Consider the following 13583-nt stretch of genomic DNA (forward strand, 5'->3'; position numbering starts at 1 on the left):
GGGCCGAGATGGCCTGTTTCCGTGCTGTAATTGTTATATGGTTATATGGTTAAGATAAAATGGTAGCCTCTTAATGCAGGTCTCACTTAAATCCCTGAACACGATGCTTTCTGCCAATCCCCTCGTAATGCCACATTTTACCATTCCCCTCCTCACCCGCTCACAACTTTGATTGCTTCTCTGCAACTGATCACGACCACAGCCCTGGACCCTCTGCTGCCTCAAGCTCCATTCTTGCCCCACTCATTGCCTTTCTCAAGCATACGATTGCCTCTTTACTTCATATGCATTTAATGCCAAGAGCATTGGGCCTAAGATCAGCTGCCTCACTTCCTTGCACTCTGCAATGATGGAGAAAAGACCTTTGTCTGCATTGTACTTGATACCTGCTTCTATTCACTTACAAATCAGTGACATATATGATAAGAGTTTGCAGCAGTGGCTTGGACACCAGACTAGTGTTGGCCTGCTACAAATCAAACATTAAATATGCCTTTCCCTTTAGACTTTAGAGATACAACATGGAAACAGGTTTTTCAGCTCATTGAGCCTGCGCCAACCAGTGATCACCCGTACACTAGCACTATCTTAACCACAAGCAACAATTTATAATTTTCTTCTCCGAAGCCAATTAACCTACAAACTTGTACTTCTTTGCAATGTGGGAGGGAACCAGAGCACCAGGAGAAACCCCATATGGTCACAGGAAGAATGTACAAATTCTTTACAGACAGCATCCATAGTTTGGATCGAGCCCAGGTCTGTAAGACATCAACTTTACTGCTGTGCCACTGTTCCCTGTTGAGATAACTTTTAAAGCTGCTGAGTTGGAAGACTTGGTTTGACAAGGACCAGACAGATTAGATGCAAGAAGGATGTTCTGATAGAGGGAGAGTCCAGGACCAAAAGTCACATACTGGGGATACAAGTTGAGACACTAAAGACTGAGATGAGGAAACATTTATATCCCTGAGAATGTGGAACCTGTGGAATTCTTTAAAACAGAATGCAGAGTGAAAGAAATCATTAAATATATTTATGAAAGAGTTAAAGATTGTTCTTTAGACTGAAGGGATTATGGCATTGGAGGAAAGTTCAGCCATGATTGTATTGGATGACAGAACAGGATCATAAGGGGTTGGACAGGCTAGATGCAGGAAGATTAGTCCCAATGTTGGGGATGTCCAGAACAAGGGGTCACAGTTTAAGGATAAGGGGGAAATCTTTTAAGACCGAGATGAGGAAAACATTTTTCACACAGAGAGTGGTGAATCTCTGGAATTCTCTGCCACAGAAGGTAGTTGAGGCCAGTTCATTGGCTATATTTAAGAGGGAGTTAGATGTGGCCCTTGTGGCTAAAGGGATCAGGGTGTATGGAGAGAAGGCAGGTACAGGATACTGAGTTGTATGATCAGCCATGATCATATTGAATGGTGGTGCAGGCTCGAAGGGCCGAATGGCCTACTCCTGCACCTATTTTCTATGTTTCTATAAGGACAACTGGCCCACTCCCGCTCTTATTTTATTCTTGTCATTTTATCATGTTGGTTGCCCAAACAGAGAAACTTCGAGCTGGTCAGAACATCAGAGGGACTCACTAGGTTGAAACCAATCCTTACAGAGAAATGTTTTGAAACATCAGGAAACAAAACTGAGCTTTAAAACAGTGCATATCATTTTTTGTGTGGAAAAAAAAGTATTATCTCCGATTGGTCCATGTTGTCACGCGAGTTGTGTGTGGATTGGACCACTCAGAAACATTAGAAGCATAATAACATTTTAGGCTGATACATAAATTCAGAGCTTTGAATAGTGATTTTTAAAGCTTCCATTGTTTTATATTTTTAGCATTATTTGGACTGCTCTGTATTATAGAAACTATAATGGAAAGCTTTATTTGAAGTGACAGTTCTGGCTGAGCTGATCTCCCTGTGCTAATTCATAATTGAGGATCATTTGTTTTCCACAGGATATGAGATAATTTCTATTCAAGTTAATAAAAAAGAAACTTTGGCAACTACTCTGAGAAAATCCTACCAGTTATATTGTTTGAACATTTAGCTTAATAATACTGTAATAAGCTACCCAGTTATGGATTTCAAATGTGCAATGTAATTATGTGCATTAGTTCTTAGCATTTATAAGATCACAAATCCATCAGTTTTCAGTATTCATATAAAAATCCATGCATCACTGTCAGAGCTAGTTTGGTCACTAGGAATGTGTTCATTTGTGAGTCCATTTTTAAAGAGGTGGCTTAGATCCACTCCTCGTGGAATCCCAATGAATGGCAAACCAGTTCTGACAGAACCATTATAGAATTGTTATCAGACCTTTATACAGTGTCAGATATAAAGCTTTGTTTCAGCAGGATGGAAGTAAATACAAAGCTCACGGCTGTAAAAAAAAATACACGGAATATGGTAATGCAGTTTGTGTGAAGTTTCGGTGCATGTTGACATCTTACATTCAAATAATTTTTTTCACAAAGCTTTACATGCTTGGAGAAGATTTCAAGGGAGCATTTTTTGTTTAAAAAAAAAATAAAGAAACCTTTCCAATTGCAAGGACTCCTGAGCACATTAATTAGACATTAACATACTATAATTTCATTCCATTCAATGTAGGTTTTCTGTAAGTGATATTTTGTTGGATTTTTTATTGAATTGATAATGTAAGAAGGTGATTATCAGTCTACAGCAAGAAGTCATTCTCTGGAAATCCTAAATGTCATGATAGATTATTTTCAAATGCTATTAGTTGGGAGGAAAATCTGCACAATAAATGGACATTTATAAATACAAATATTTATTTCAACTTGAATCAGCTTATTCTATGCTAAATACCATTATCACCATGAAGTCAGGATTTGAACAAGGCTGAGAAGAACTGAATATATTGATCCTCTTTCGTAAAATGTTTGATTAAAGCAACGTTGATCATTTTAATTTCACTTTGGAAAAGACTGAAGTGTGCAGTAATGCCATAAATTTATTGGACATTGATATTATTTGTCATATTTTGCCACAAGATTAACCCTTCTGCCTAATTTGTACTGTATAATATTCCTTCTGTAATTTTTTTCACCTCTTAAATTCCTAGGATATATTAGGACATAAGAGCATGGAAGAGAACAATCTACAGCATTATATTTTATTTAGACCTAACCCTCTTTTTTATAATGGTGAAGAATTACAACCATATTCTACCATTAACCATTTTCTATGGGTTCTTTTTCTATGTGCTTATTTCTTGATTAGTACGGGTGTCAGTGTTTATGGGGAGAAGGGAGGAGAATGGGGTTAGAGGGAGAGATATATCAGCCATGATTGAATGGCGGGGTAGAGTTGATGGGTCGAATGGCCTAATTCTGCTATCAATTATGACTTCATGATCTTATGACCTTATTGGTTTCTTCGTTTAATGGGTAGGTAACTGATCAATTGCCTTCATTTCCATCTTGGCAAAGGGCATTCCAATCACAGTCATTAAACTGATATACACAGATCCCACATGCATGCGTGTACAAAGATGATTGCAAAATACAAAATGCTGGAGGAACGCAGCAAATCAGACCACATCTATGGAAGAAATGGATGTACAAGGTTTTGAGTTGGGACTCATCTTCAAACTGACAGTACTGGGTGGACAAAGCTGGAAAAGAGAACTGGGGGCAGGACTTAGATTGACAAGAGATCATAAGGTCATAAGTCATGTGATAGGAGTAGAATTAGGCCATTCAGCCCTTCAAGTCTATGCCATTCAATCATGGCTGATCTATCTCTCCCTCCTAACTCCATTCTCCTGCCTTCTCCCCATAACCTCTGACACCTGTACTAATCAAAAATCTATCTATCTCTGCCTTAAAAATATCCACTGACTGAATCCCACAGATTCACCACCTCTGACTAAAGACATTTCTTCTCATCTCCTCCCTAAAAGAACATATTTGAATTCTGAGGCTACAACTTCAAGTCCTGGATTCTCCCATTAGTGGAAACATTCTCTCAGCATCCACTATCCAAGCCTTTCACTATTCTGTATGTTTCAATGAAGTCCCTCCACATTCTTCTAAACTCCAGAGAGTACTGATCCAGTGCCAAAAACATTTATCATAGGTTATCCTACTTATTCCTGGGATCATTCTTGTAAACCTCCTCTGGATCTCTGGTGATATAGGTGGATACGGGTGAGGGGCAGTGATTGACATGTGGGTGGAGTAAGCGACAAATCAAGAGGTGAAAAGGAAATAAAGGAGGTTAAATAAGGAAAGAAAATGTCTGAAATGTAAAGTCAGAGGGAGGGATCGAGGTTGCAGGGGGGACAGGAGAGGGGGAGAGGAATAAGGTGGGGAAAAGGGGAAAGTGATTTGAAACTAGTGAGCTATGGAGGGGAAAGATGCAGGATGACTGGGAGGGTGAGAGATAGTAGGAGAAATGGAGGTGTAATGGTATGCGGCAAGGGTGGGGGTGTCACAGGAAAGAGAAAGGGGGTTGAGGGGCATTATTTCAAATTGGTGAATCCAATATTCGCACTGTTGGGTTGCGTGCTACCCAAGCAGAATATAAGACATAAAAGGGAACTTCAGCCTGGGCGGCAGGGTGGTGCATCTGTAGTGGGGCGGCCTGGTGGCACAGAGGTAGAGCTGCTGCCTTACAGCGCCAGAGACCTGGATTTGATCCTGACTATGGGTACTGTCTGTATGTAGTTTGTACATTCTTCAGTCACTGCGTGATTTTCATCCGGGTGCTCCTGTTTCCTCCCACATTCCAAAGACATACAGGTTTGTAGGTTAATTGACTTTGGTGGACAATTGTAAATTGTCCCTAATGTGTAGGACAGTATTAGTGTACGGGGATCGCTGGTCGGCGCAGACCCGGTGGGCTGAATGTCCTGTTTCCACACTGTATCTCTAAACTAAACTAAACCAAACTAAAACCTCAGGATTCCATACTGAATTTAGCAATTTCAGATCACTCATTCATCGTATCATTGATGTCTGCTTTCACTTAAGGGTGATTCATTTTTCTTACCATGAACCTTAATTGTCAGAGAGCCATGTGGTGCAGCAAAGCCAATGTTGCAAATGTCGAGGTTAGTTTAGTTTAGAGATACAGCGGGGAAACAGGCCCTTTCGCCCATTGAGTCCACACCGACCAGCGATCCCCGTAGATTAACGCTATCCTACACATCCTAGGGACAATTTTGCATTTATACCAAGTCAATTAACCTACACACCTGTGCATCTTTGGAGTGTGGGAAGAAACCGAAGATCTCAGTGAAAGCTCATGCAGGTCATGGGGACAACGTACAAACTACACAGACAAGCACCCATAGTCAAGATTGAACCCAGATCTCTGGCACTGTAAGTAGCTCTACCACTACGCCACTGTGCCACCATCCTCTTGTATGCTTTAATGAATAAGTCAGTGATATTTTGGAGCTTGATCTCTGAGCATGAGCAGACCCCAATGTCATCTGCATACCTCACCTCAACTATTGAGTTTCAAATGATTTTGGTTCTAGGCATGGAATCAGCACATTTTCCCATCATTTGTGAGAACCCATGGAGTTCATGGAGCTGCATAGTAGAGAAACGGGCCCCTCGACCCCTCATACATGCTGAACAATGTGTTTCCTCAGCTCATCCCACCTACCTGCTTTTACCCCATTTCCCTCTAAACGGCTTCTATCCATGTACATGCCTAAATATATTTTAAACATTATAATTATATCTGCCTCTACCACATCCTCTGACAACTCGTTCCATATACTCACCACCTTCTGTGTGAAAACCCTGTCTCTCAGGTCTGCTATAAATTATATGATCATAAGAGATGGGAGTAGAATTAGGTCATTCAGCCCATCAAGTCTACTCCGTCATTCAATCAGAGCTGATTTATCCCTCCTTCCTCACCCCATTCTCCTGCCTTCTCCCCATATCCTCTGACACCCGTACAAATCAAGAATTTACCACCCTCTGACAAAATAAATTCCTCCTCCATTTCTAAAACAACGTCCTTTAATTCTGAGGCTATAACCACTAGTCCTAGACTCTCCCACTATTGGAAACATCCTCTCCACATCCACTCTATCCATGCCTTTCAATATTCTGTACGTCCCCCCCCCCCCCCCCCCCCCCCGCCCCCCATTCTTCTAAACTCCAGAAAATATAGGCCCTGTGCCATCAAATGCTCAAATCTTTCCGCTCTCCTTAAACCTCTGCACATTTGTTTTAGCTCGCAATATCCTGCCAATAAGACTTCCTTATGATTTTATAAATCTCTATAAGGTCATGTCTCAGCCTCCTGCACTTCAGGAAATACATTCCCAACCTCTCCAAGTTGCACTCCCATCGCAAGTTTGTTGGAGTTGAGACAGCATTGTGTTGTATTGGAGAATCATGTTATCTTATTTGACATTAATCTTCATTTGTCATATCAAAATTCACAAAACTAGAGTTGGAAGCAAGTCATCCTCGGGCACACGGTAGTGGTGAGGTGGATTGGGGGCACTTTCATTAAAAGTGGAGGAGGAAAAGATGAAACTGAGTGGCTTAGGGAAGAAATTGTAGAGAACAAAACTGAGGAAGCCACAAAGGTAATTATCCCCAAAGCACCACTAGAATCTAAAGAAAGAAACGGCTGGGAAAAGAATCTTTATTAGTGAAATTGTAACTTAATCCAGTTTGATTCGGAAACACTGCAGGCCATACAAGTTATGCTTCCCGTGATGAAGAGACGAGTTGAATTTTACTGTACTGCACCATGTGTGGTCTGCCTGGCTCGAGGATGGAGTTTCAGAAAGACTAGGATTGTAGCTAAATCGTCGATGTGCTGGAGCCAATAATATTCCCTTTTACAACTTAGAAACTTGTGCAGTCAATCCATTAAATAAATGTCGCCGAACATCTCACACATTTGCATGCTGCTTGATTTTTCCTTGAGCACTGTTGAGTATTGTGTGGAAGCTCCTGCTTAAAATAAGCTCAGTAATATTCAAAGAAGGCTAGATTTTCCTTACACCTCCATTTTATTTTTAACCATTATATCAGGATTGCACCAGATTATAATACGCCTTCAGCACTGCTGAGCCATACAAGAAAGTGTCCATTTACAAGCTGCATTTTATTTATACCATCTTATTTTTGTTATCTTCCAATTATTTAATGAAGTTTTACTTTTTCATGAATCCATGCATAGACCACAAAAGAAAATTTCCATTTGTGGCTCCCTGGTGAAAGGGGATGAAAGCACAGGATATGTTCTGACATATCGACATATCGATTCTGAAGAAGGGTCTCGACCTGAAACATCACCCATTCCTTTTCTCCAGATATGCTGCCTGACCCGTTGAGTTACTCCGGAAATTTGTGTCTATCTTTGGTGTAAACCAGCATTTGCAGTCCCTTCCTACACAGGCTTTCCTTCCAATATGTTTATATCTGGATCTCACAGAGAGAAACAAAATCAATGTACATTACATATATCTCTGATCAAACATTGCGATATGCACCTCGTTGAAAATATGGTGAACACTTCAGGAACTTTATTCAGAGTCTTGAGAACTTCTAAGTTCTTTATAACCAAATCAGTTCTTTTGAAATGTAGCAAACCTCAATGTAAGCAGGTAATTCTCACACAAAATCTCATTAACAATAGTGTGAGAACAACTGATTGTTGACAGAAAAATATTAACCAACACACTGTGGAAGACAACCTTGATCTTAGGAATTTAGGAGAGTTAGAGTAACGATTAAAACATATAAGATTATAAGGTCATAAGTGATAGAAGCAGAATTATGCCATTCGGCCCATCAAGTCTACTCCACCATTTAATCATGGCTAATCTATCTCTACCTCCTAACCCCATTCTCCCGCCTTCTTCCCATATACCCTTGACACCTGTACTAATCACAAATCTATCTCTTTCTGCCTTAAAAATATCCATTAAAGGCTTCCACAGCCTTCTGTGGCAAAGAATTCCACAGATTCACCACCCTCTGACTAAAGAAATTCCTCCTCACCCCCCTTCTAAAGGAACATCCTTTAATTCTGAGGCTACGACAGATTTTCCACAAATATCTCACAGGGCAGGTAGAATGAGAGCCTTGATTCTGATGTCATGACCCTAAAACCATATCCAACTGACGCATCTTTTGCCACATGAGAACCAGTAAGATGGCATTATTCACACTCCTCCAATAGACGCAATCAAAATTCAATCATTTTTCTTTTAGAGGTTCATATATTCATAGAATTGCACAACACAAATATAGGCCCCTCAGCCCAACTTGTCCTTGCAAACCAAGATGCCTACTAAACTAATCCTATTTGCCTTTGTTTGGTCAATAATCTGCTAAATCATTCCTATCCACATACCTGTCCAAATATATTTTAAACATTGTTATTTGTATCTACCTGCCAGCTCCTACGGCAGCTCGTTCCATACCCAATTTAAATCTTTGCCCTCTCACCTTGACCTGCCCCCACCTAATAAACTCCAATACCATTGAAAAAAGTCGGCGACTATCTACCATATCTATTCTCCTCATAATTCGCTCCAGGGGAAACAGCCCTAGTTGATCCAATCTCTTTTTATAATCCCCATAGTGCTGGCAACATCCATGGATCTGGTGATGATGAAAACCAAAGGAAGCCTGACATTGGGTGTAAGTGCACACCTGAGTGTTGGAACAAGCAGTGACTTTTGATGGGAAATATTTGCCCTGCAACACTACATGTGCCCCTCTTTGCAAGAATATTGCTTCCTCATCTCCTGAGCTCTTCCAACATTTTCTGTTTTGGTTTTAGAATCCCAGCAGGTTGAGCATTTTGCTACTATCCTGAAGTGGTCAGCTGTGGCCTTATTCTTTGTATGCTGCATTGCAGATTCAAGGGGTTGGGCATGCACTCTCCAACAGAGTCACCGTCAAACAACAATGCTTCTACCAACAGCCATCAAACAAACGTCTCGTGCTGGGCGGCTCAGTCAGGTGCCAAGAAACTCACATCTTCAACATTCTTCCTTCATTGTTTCTGCCTGTCATTATTCTGCTCTCCCCTCTTCAACCATGGCAAAGATGATTGTGATGTCCCTTGAATTTTTTTATTGTAACAAATTCTAAGAGTCGCTATCCTGGATTCTGCCACTTTCTGCAACATGCCTGCATCCTTTAAATTTCATCTATATGCAGTTTTCTGATCCTGCCAGTCATGTCTCCCTTGCATCTTTTTAAATCTGCACTAGCGTCAATAAATGATTATGCAAATACATATCCTCGGAGAGTTGAGTTCCATTAACCGGGGCAACCTTTTTTACCTATCTCAACCACTTAGACCTCGCTTAAAACTCATACACAAGGATCAACCCCAATTAATGGAAAATATGCCACTACAAAATGTGTGTTAGCTATGACTCACATTTTTAAATGAGAACTTTATCAAAGCTGTCAGGGACTCTGGTCACAGAGCTGCAGGGACTGGTTCACTCCCTGCCTGGAGGCAACAGCTCCTCGCTCTCTCTGTTTGAATGGTGCAGAGTTGTGATCATAGGTATCACACAACTGGCTTAGCAGTGTCTTTTGAAAGGGATGTTAATGGAGACATTTATGGCTTGCTGAGAATATATGCTTTGCGCAAAAGTTCCCCATACAAATTTCTTGAGATTCCAGGATTAAAACTGCTCTAATGATACTTTATTTTGCGTTTAAACATTTAAGCAAATGAGTGTGCAAGGAAGAAAGAAATAGCAGAGTGTGTTAACAAGTTTGATGAAATTATGCAGGTTTTGTGGAGGATATACCAGTTGGGTTGAACTGGCTCTTTCTGTGAAGTAAAATACAACCCAATTCTGTTCCTTCTTATGTTTAGCACAATGTGCTGTGGAATGGTTCTGAACTGATATTTCTGAGGACTAGCATGAATAGTACCAGTAACAAATTCATTTCATTTTCAATAACACTTGAATTGTATGTTTCATAATGTATACTGTACCTATAGAAATGGTATTAAATTGAAGACAAAAATGCTGCCTTATCTTTCTTTCAGTTCCGTATCCTGAAACAAAGATTGATCTTGGATAATCATTAGTTACTTTTGCCATACAATCATTTCCAAGTTCATATGATATCTGTTGAAATAGTCTGAAATGGAAACCAGAGGCACATAAAGGGATTAAACAGGATAGAGTTACAATCATTGGCACAGCATTCTTCTCTGATGAAAGGTTGTCGCCCTGAATCAGTAACTCTTTTCCTCCCTACACAGAAACTGACTGACAAATTGAATATCACAAGCAATATCTAGTTTTATTGCAGCATTCTTTAAATTAGTTCATTGGTTTGTTTGCACTCTGTTTGACAAGTAATTACCCAATAACTTGGTTCTGTCCCCAAAAGAAAACATAGAACCATAAGATAACATCAATGGAGATAAAGGCTTCTATTCAATTGAGTCATAAATCCATAAACTTAAGGCTTTCATTAATAAAATTAGCATTTATGTACATCTTTAACATGTTAGAATATGCAAAGGCCAACCAAGAGAATGTTATTGAACGCAATTTGACTTCATATCACAAAAGGAAATGTTGGAATAGGAAACTAAATGTCAGATCAAAGAGATAGATTTTAAGGTAATCTTAAAGGAGAAGAAATAAAGATGTTGAGGAATGTAATGCCAGAGCCCATGCTCAGACAGTTAAAGGCATAACCACTAAAGGTGGAGCCAACAAAATCAGAAAAGGAACCGGAGATGTTGAAAGATTATTGGGGAGAAGGATGTTGTACTAATAGATCTGGGAAAGGAATTTGGAGACAATGAGGCCTGAAGTAGTTCTCCAATTGCTAGATGTGATATATTATGTTTGCAGATGTGACTTATTTATGAACTATGTAATAACTTCAATGGGACCCAGCTGTTGCGAGATAACCAAATAACATCACAAACTGAAATGGAGGTCTGGTCACGGAAAATAGTCTGCACATGCTATTTATTGAATCTTCAGTGCAAATTACATGCCCAGCTAGGAAGTGTATTGCAAAAGCATCATGCTTCCTTTATTCACCTGCGAGCAGTGTAATTACTCTGCTCCATTTAGATTGGATCAGTTTCCTAAATGATGTTTCATATTTCTCCCAGGGTACCACAAATGAAGATGGGAAATCTTGTTTCTTCCTGCCCCTCTGGCATACGGTGTTAAGTTTCACAGTGACTATCTAGGATCAGTTGGGCAACCAAGGCATCAGGTTACGTAGGTTAATTAACTACAGGCTTCCATGTGTCTGTACAACAGTAGCAACAAAAGCAGCATCCTCAGCTAATCCTGACTGCACACAGATGGCCTATCAGGTGCTTTGCATTAATTGTATATAGCTCTTCCCTGGGCCTCATCTATATAAAGAGTTTAATAATGGTGTCACAAACAAATGTGCACATACTGCAGGCTGATTTTCAACATACACCTCCCAATAGAAACAGACTTAAAATAGAAGAAGAGTAAAAATTGCTGTGCACAACTCCCTATTCAGGTCTAATCTTGCTGTTAGCTTTTCACCGAACAGCTCAGAGGCTCTGTTGCAATTTTGCGAGACGAGGACTTAGAGCAGAGCCATACTCACTTTGGATAGCACTGTGGTACATCTAATAGAACTATTACATTGTAGCACCTGAGACCCGGATTCAATTCTGACATTGGATACTGACTGCCTGGAGTTTGCATATTTTCTCTGCGATTGTGTGGGTTTGTCCACATCTTCTCATCTACTCCTTCCGAATTCTACCAGTCATCCACACACCTGGAACAATTTACAATGGCCAATAAACTTACTAACCCACACTTTTTTGGGATGTGCTCTGGTTTCATCCAGTTGAATTATGAGACAATTTCTATCAAGATATACAAAGAAATGGAAAAACTAATAGAACCAAAGTCTGGCAAATCTTCAGGACTTGATGCCTTCCATTTAAGGGCTTTAAAGGATTTGGCAGCAGAGAGAGTGGAATAAATTATTTGTGTTTTTCAAAACTCAATGATCGTATCTTATTCTGGACTCCAATCCACAGCTATGTCCCATCCCTGACCAACAAAAAGTCAAGAAGCCCATATTCCTATGCTAAACTAACAAGGCCCAGGGAGCAAATGGCAAAATCCTAAAACTCAGTGGTGATGAACTTCAACTTTCAGTAAGATTGCCTCGCATTCGTTTAAACTCCAAAGAATCACGAGCCAGCTTGTCGATCCACTCTTGATAGGACCACACTCTCATCCCAGGAATATGCCTGATGAATCTTTTGAACTACCTCCACTGCTACTATATCTAGGCTCCTCTAGGCTTTGCCCCACCCCCACCTCTCTATTCCAGCTTTTTCGCCTTCTAGTCCATCAGTCTGAAGAAAGTTTCCAACCTGAAATGTCACCTCTCCATTCCCTCCACAGATGCTACCGGACCCGCCGAGTTCCTCCTCCTCGGTTGAATCAGCCTCAAACCAACAACCAAATGAGAACAAGTTCGTCCCTAACGTAATAGTACTGAAATTTAATATATTGCACTCCACAGGTATTTCCCTTACAGAATTGATACTGGATGTTCCCTTGTACCTATTCATCCAAAACCTACATTTAAAATATTAGGGCAACGTGTAATTTTCTATCCATTGAAACTTATCTCCATTGAATCTTCACATGGAAATGTTATGTCATGGACCAAATCAAAGCAGTTTAATGTATAAAGAGCACATCATAGAACAATTTCTCTGATTGATATAAACAACTTCTGAAGTTTACATCAAGCATAGCACTTCAATAAGATCAGATGTGGTCTGCATCTTAATTCTATTCACGTGCATGGGCTTTTTATATCAGGAAGGAATAAATTATCATTCCCAAATTGCGACATTAATCTGAGCCAACATTTGAAACTTTTTCCAGAAAGCACACATCTATTATCTTTTGCCTGAAAAGATCGTCCCCATCTTATCAATAGCAAGTTTCTGATTTTAAGGCTATGTCCATTTGTCCCTCTCTCTCACACTCATCTTGGCATGAATATATTCCTTGGCAAAGCATCGGAACTCTCATCTACCTTAAAACCATTTCACGAATACCTCAAGCAGGAATTTTGGTTGGCAGAATTAAAGATTTTTCAAATCTTTTAGCATTGATAAAGATTCAATTAAAACAATCTTTGAAGATGCATAATTCCACACCTAGAACATGAAATATTAGAAACAAGATGAACCTTCATATATTCTTCAGTGTTGATTTATAAAAGGGTAAGAACATGTATTCAAATCAATAATAGTTTTCATTATCTAAATGTGGATGTTGTCAAGAAATTCCAGTTATAATGATTCATTGTAAACATCTTCATTCAATAACTGTAAAACCTCAAACTCACAGAGGGTTACATCCGAAATACGTTTAGTTTGGTTTAGGTTAGTTTAGAGATACAGGCCAATTCAGAAACAGGCCTTTCAGCCCACCGAGTCTGTGCTGACCAGCAATCCCCATTCACTATCCTACACACCAGGGACAATTTACAATTTTTACAGAAGCCAATTAACCCAAAAACCTGTATGTCT

Source organism: Amblyraja radiata, chromosome 7, assembly GCF_010909765.2.
Source record: "Amblyraja radiata isolate CabotCenter1 chromosome 7, sAmbRad1.1.pri, whole genome shotgun sequence".
NCBI lineage: Eukaryota > Metazoa > Chordata > Chondrichthyes > Rajiformes > Rajidae > Amblyraja > Amblyraja radiata.